Genomic DNA, 7439 nt, shown 5'->3' on the forward strand with positions numbered 1-7439 from the left:
TTCCTTACACTATATTTGATGTATTGTAGACTATTTATATACAATAAGTTATTGTTTGTCCTTAGTTCCCAAAGAAGACTATGACATCAGGGAGGTGATGTCATGACAAGCAGGTGAATTGGGTTTGAGTGAGGCTTTGCTCTATGCTAAGTCACCAGCTCCACTCTCCTCCTGGGTCCAGTGGCCAGTTTTGATTCAGGATGACTGGAGATGGCTCTGGATGTGAGGCAATCAGGATTAAGTGACTTGCCCAAGGTCATACAGCTAGTCAGTCAAGTATTTGAGGTCCTGACTCCAGGGTTGGTGTTCTATCTACTACTCTACCGTATATGTGTTTATTTAGGGTCATACTACCCTATTAAACTCATTTGTTGTTTGGCCTTACTCCCATTTCTGCACATTTCTTTCTTTCTTGTTGAATAAAAGTTGGTTAGTATGTTACTTGTTCATCCATAACAGTCACTTAAGACAAATTGCATTTTTCCTCTGCATTGAAACTGTTTGCTTTTGAGTTGTAAGAATTTCAATCTTTAGCATCTCCTATGTCTTCTAGGCTGATTGCTCTAGAATATTTTAGTCTCTTTGGTCCTTCCTATCTTTCCTATGAACCCTAAGCTTTTCCAAAACAGGAGGGAGGATGTACTAACCTCAATTTTCCTCTCCTTCATCATTAAATCTAGGGTGCAGTTGGTCACATCCCCCCAAGTTTCCTGTTAATTCCCCCTCAGGAATCAGTTGTTCCATAGTTAGTCAATAAACATTGAGTGTCTCTTATACCAAAGCTATGAAGTGGGAATACAAAGGCAAAAGACAGTCCCTGTTTTCAAGGAGCTCACAGAGAGACAACATGCACACAACTATATACAAAAAGAAATCAATATACAAGAAAAATCAGAGCTATTCAATACAGGGGAAAGAACTAGGATTATGGGGCAGGGAGAGTGCACAGAAAGCTTTCTATGGGAGGTGGGATTTTAGCTGCAATTTGAAGGAATTCATTGAAACCAAGATGCAAAGATGAGGAGGGAGAAAATGAGAAATAGTCAGTGAACATGCCCAGAATCAGGAGATGGTGGCCCTTGTGTTAGGAACAGCCAGGAGGTCAGTATACCTGGATCACAGAATGAGTTGGAGGTAAAAAGTATAAGAAGTCTGGAAGGTTGGTGGGAGGGAGGCAGTGGTAAAGATTTTGAAGTCCAAGGAGCAGATTTTTTATTTGATCTTGGAGGTGATAGGAAGTCACTGAAACTTATTGAATATGAGGAATAATATCAGTCATGCTCTATGTTGAATAAGAAAAGATTTGAGGCAGAGAGATTGACAGCAGTTTCTCTCCTAGCAAGAATCAGATCCAGGACAGAATTTCTATGAAATGTGAGGATTCAATTAAATGATCTCTAAAGTCTCTCTCTCTCTCTCTCTCTCTCTCTCTCTCTCTCATTTTTGCAAGGCAATGGAGTTAAGAGACTTGCCCAAGGTCACATAGCTAGGTAATTTTTTTAAGTGTCTGAAACTGGATTTTAATTCAGATCTTCCTGACTCCAGGACCGGTGGTCTATCCACCACATCACCTAACTTCCCCCCTTTACTAAGATAAGTAAGTGTATGATGTTTAGAGTACCAGACCTTGAGTCCGAAAGACCTGAGTTCAAATTTGACCTCAGATACTTAGTATAGCTGCATGACCCTGGGCGAGTCACTTAACCATGTTTCTAGTTTTCCTTAATTATAAAACGCCAGGGAGAAGGAAATGGCAAACCACTCCAATATCTTTTCCAAGAAAACACAAATGAAGTCACAAAGCTTCAGATATGGTTGACCCAAATGAATAAGGTTTTAGTTTCAGATACAATGTGGTTATGGCAGACAGAGTGCTAGAATTCAAAGCACTTACCTTTAACATTTATTAGCTATATAATCATGGGCACATTGCAATTTCTCTGAGCTTATTTCCTCATCCAGATGAAAAAATATAATAATAGCTATACTACTTTCCTTACAAGATTTTTTGTGAGGTTTTAATGAGATATTTAAATCACCCAGCAAACCTTCTAAGACAGCTTTGTTGGTCCAGTGGATAGAGTTTGGGATCTGGAGTCCAGAAACCCTGAATTCAAACAGAGTCTTGGATATTTACTAGTTGTGTAACAATTAGTTGTGGACAAATAAGTTAAATTCTGTCTGTCTCCATTTCCTAATCTGCCAAATGAAGGTAACACTGGCACCTATATGAGCTAATATATGTAAAGTGCGTTGTAAAGCTGAAAGAATAATGTAAAAGCTAGCTTACTCTCCTATAGGTAGCCATGTCTTTTATATATTCTATCTGAAACAAGGAACTTTTGTGGTATATCCAAATCAAGGGGCTAGAAAAGATTATAGGGAGAGTTCTCCTTTAGGCAGGACAACAACTAACATAAAGAACTAATGAAAATGTGTTCAATTAAAAAAAAAACTTAAGTAATTCAGTCTAATGATATATTTTAAATGTTTTATTTTATGTAGTGGCTCAAATTCAGACAATTTTCTAAAATTAGACAGTAAAGGTATGGAGGAAAATAAGTTTCAGATCTTCTCATGACTCATAAGAAGGAAAGGAAAAGCCATATGCACACACACACACACACACACACACACACACACACACATTCTCACATCCACTATAAAGGTGGCTTATATAAATGGAACCGTATAAAAATAATAATAATAATTTTTAATATTTTTCATGAATGCCTGAGGGAAAACAAGTATGTAAGAATTCAAAGAGATCTACTTGGGGCAGCTAGGTGGTGCAGTGGATAGAGAACAGGCCCTGGAGTTAGGAGGATCTGAGTTCAAATCCAGCTTCAGACACCCAGGTATGTGACCTTGGGCAAATCACTTAGCCCCATTGCCTTGCAAAAACCAAGAGAGAGAGATGGAGAGAGAGAGAGAGAGAGAGAGAGAGAGAGAGAGAGAGAGAGAGAGAGAGAGAGAGAGAGAGAGAGATCTTACACAGAGTATCTGTGAAGTACTAGTGACATTTATTTCTATAGAAGTTGAGAGTTGGAAAAGTAACATACTCGAGAGTTATCAAATCTACTTTCTCACCCATTGAAGGAATGCCTTCAGTGTCTAGATCTAGTTTCAGTTTGAATATTTCAAGTGTTAGGTAACTCATTACTTTAAAAAAGAAGCCAACCTTGCTTTGTTGGATCACATTAATTTTTAGTTATTTCTTTAAATAAAGTTGGAATCTATCTCCCTTTAACTCCCATTCACCACTCCTACTTCTAAACCAAATCTCCTATCTTTTATACCAAGAATTTTATTCAAATAATTAATTTTCAACTTGGGACTTTATATTAATATTCACATTGCTCCAGAGTAGGTTTCCTCTGAATCACAGAATTTCAGATCTAAGAAGATCCTTAGATATTATCTAAAATACCTGTTTATTTTATCATGAAAAAACAGTAACTCATAGAAGATAAGTAAACTTCTCTTCATCACATGAGTAGGTTTGGGTAGGGATTATGTCATCATAAAGAGCATTAATCATTGTGTATTAGATATAGAAAGAAACATAGTTATGTGGGGACAACTAGATACAACTAAGGTCCCTCTAAACTGTTGAACTGTACTAATGAAATAATTACATTCATTGATTCATTATTTCCATAGTCACTTCTGATCCCTAGGGTCTCTGATTTTCATTGTCATATCTTGGGTTTTTTTTTTAAATTGTTTTTTGTGTAGTGCTTATGCCAAGGTATTATGCTGAAATAGTGCTGTTCCATTGATGAACCATTTCATTAATGATTCACATACCTAAAAGTCTAATATAAAATGGATAGTTTCCTTTTTTCATAGTCTTAATCAATCATTAGTAAGAACTTGGGTAATGCACATAGTTTTAACTATTAGAAATCAACTGAAGACCACAAATCTTTTTTTTAAATAAGATTTCATTTATTTAGAGTTTTACAATTTTTCTCCATTCTTGCTTCCCTCCCCCCACCCACTATGGAAGGTAGTCTGTTGGTCTTTACATTGTTTCCATGGTATACATTGAATGGTATGAGAGAGAAATCATATCCTTAAGGAAGAAAAAGAAAGTATAAGAAATGGCAAAATTACATTAATAAGATAATTTTTTTTCTAAATTGAATGTAATAGTCTTTGGTGTTTGTTCAAACTCCACAACTCTTTCTGGATACAGATGGTATTCTCCATCACAGATAGCCCGAAATTGTCCCTGATTGTTGCACTGATGGAATGAACAAGTCCATCAAAGTTGATCATCACCCCCGTGTTGTTAGTGTGTACAATGTTTTTCTGGTTCTGCTCATCTCACTCAGGAAAAATTCATGCAAATTTTTCCACACTTCCCTGAATTCCCATTCCTCCTGGTTTCTAATAGAACAATAGTGTTCCATGACATACATTTACCACAGTTTGTTAAGCCATTCCCCAATTGAAGGATATTAATTTAATTTCAAATTCTTTGTCACCACAAATAGGGCTGTTATGAATATTTTTGTATAAGTGATGTTTTTACCCTTTTTCATAATCTCTTCAGGAAAGACCCCCAATCTTAAGCAAATCTTGGGTCACAATTGAGGCTGGCTCTGACATTTCCTACACTTAAGAATCAAGCATCCCCATCTTTACTTGAGGGAAATGCTGATTGATTGACAAAGATTTGCAGACTTGCCAGACAACTTACTAAGAAGGAGTCATGGACTCCAATTGAACACATAGGGAATCTTGTCATTCTTTACAGTATGACACATATGAGTAATGGGGAACTTTGAAAATCAGGTTGGTGGCTTGTTCTTAATGGATGAATGTTTGTACTTTCTCGTAGAAATATAAATTAATGTTTGCATGGATTTGGTTAATAAAGTTTTACTATTAGCACTGAGAAGTAAAGGGCTAATTAGTGTTTCTATTACATTGATCTAGCAAAACAATTGATTTTGGACAATAACTATGAATTGTCTATAAGCCTCTCAACTTTACCATGTCCAAAATATAATTCATTTCCTTTTTCTTCAGGCTCTCCTTTCTTCCTAACTTTCTTATTTCTTTTGAGGATACCCCCTTCTTTCTAGTTGCCCAGGTTAGATTTTTTTCCTCTTCCCAACCTCTTAATCATTCAATCGTCAAATCTTGGTGGATTCTGCTGCAGTACTATTTCTCTCATCCACCCCCTTTTTCCTCCATTCATCATGCAGCCCCCACCCTAGTTCAAGCTCCCACCACCTCTATCATGAACTATTGTAAAAAAATCCAAATTGCATCTGGTCTCCCTCTGGACAATCCATATATCTGCCAAACCAACATCCCTCAGACAAAAATGTGATTTTTTTCCCCCTTTCCTCTCAAGGAGCCTTGGCTCCCTTTTGCCTCAGGATAAAATACTTTTGAAATTTAAAATCCCTTCACAATCTGGATCCAACTTACCTTTCTACAATACATTAGTCTCTTTCGCCCACTAAACATTCCAGTGAAGTTGGCTTACTTGCTATTCCTCATACAAGATCTTCATTCCATCTATTATCTCCATAACTATGCATAGATTGTCTCACATGACTGGAATGTACTTTGTCTTCATTTCTACCTCATAGAGCCAGGAGCTTTCTCCAGAATTCAGCTCAAGCACCAGATGCTTTGAGAAGCTAATCCTAGTCCTTCCAGGTTTCATATATGCTGTCCTTTAAATATTACTCCCTAAATATGGTATTTTATTTTCTTCTTCTATGCTGTTTCCTACCATTAAAAGGTAAGTTTCTTGAAATCAGAGACAGTTTTGTTTATGTCTTTGTATCTCTAGTACCAAGTACTTGATAGGTACTTGATAAGGATTTATTGAATGAATAAATGAATGGATAATGTGAAGGAGCAAACCCAAATTGCCTTAAACTACTACTGTGGTTTCTGTGAATTGTGAAAGAAATTCTGGCTCCCCAGCCTTGTTTCAGAACCTGAGAGTCATCCATGAGAGTGGGAGGGCTTACTTGGATCTTAATTTTATTGCAGTAAAGTGATGGAATTAGACTACATGACTACTACAATTCCTCCTGGTCAGAAACATAAGATTCTAAGTTCAGAAAACTATGCAGGTTATTGGGAGGTGGAGCTAATTAGAGGTATGGGTTACTTGGCTCCATCAACCCTTACACTTTCATCTTGGAGTGGGTTACCTCTAATAGACCTTGGTAAGTTTGTAAGTACCAGAGGAAATGGGGTTCACCAAAGAGGGTGTTGGTGGGTTTTTGTATTCTGGGTTGACTCAAATAAAGCCCATTCTAAGTTTGATCTATATTGTTAGAATGATTGACAATCAAGATTTATGATCATAGCTCTGGAGTTGGGAGGGGGTCTTAGAGTTAATATAGTTTAAGTCCTTCATTTAAAAAAAAAGAGAGAGAGAGAGAAAACAAAGGCCAAGAAAAGTTAAATAGCCTGTCCCAAATCACAAAAGGAGTAACTGCTAAACCTGAGATTTGGAGGTAGACCTGATTTCAAATAAATCCTAGCTGAGCTTAGATGGGAAGAGAATGCCTTTTTCGTTTGTGGTGCTAAGCAAGTAGAAATCGGGCCACTAAACCAAATAGAAGTATCCTGAAGGCACATATTGATATTAATATTATCTGTTTTATTATTTTTTTATTCAATCAATTTATTTTGGAGCACCTTCCACAGACAAGGAACTACAGGGAAATAACTGAGAAATATCACATGTACTCCTTTAACACCTGCAATACATGAATTAATTGCAAAAAATATATGTCACATTTAAGATCTCTACAGAACTTCCAATTCAAATATCTGAAAAGAAGGGGCATCTAGGTGGTACACGGTGAATACAGCACTGGCCCTGGAGTCAGCAGGACCTGAGTTCAAACTCAGCCTCAGACACTTAAAAATTACAAAGCTGTGTGACTTTGGGCAAATCACTTAAATCCATTGCCTTGCAAAAAAAAAAAAAAGCAACACAAATACCTGAAAGGGAATTGCTACCAGGAGCTTAGGAGATAGATCAGAATTTCTGTCTGTCCAAGCCATTGAGATTATCATTTAAAATAGTTTTATTATATTTTTATTTCTTTGGCTAAATATTTCAGAATTACATTTTAACCTGGTTTGGGTATAGTAGGTTGTATGTAGACTGTGGGTCTCATATTTGATGACCTTGTTGTGGAATACCATACCCAAGACAAATTCTGATATTCCCAGATCAGATTCAAGGGGGTGGGGGAGTAAACCAAAACAAACAATTATTTACTCAATATTGAATCTGTTTTGTGTAATCTCAGAGCTTCAGTTATGGATCTCTAGGTAACATTTGCATTTCTTCTGTCATCTTTCTTGTTTCCCAACATTTTATTAGTGATCAATCAAAGTGTTCTTTTCCTTCTTGTTATTAGATCCATCAATCAATAACAATATGT

This window comes from Macrotis lagotis, chromosome 1 (genome assembly GCF_037893015.1).
Source record: "Macrotis lagotis isolate mMagLag1 chromosome 1, bilby.v1.9.chrom.fasta, whole genome shotgun sequence".
Lineage (NCBI taxonomy): Eukaryota > Metazoa > Chordata > Mammalia > Peramelemorphia > Peramelidae > Macrotis > Macrotis lagotis.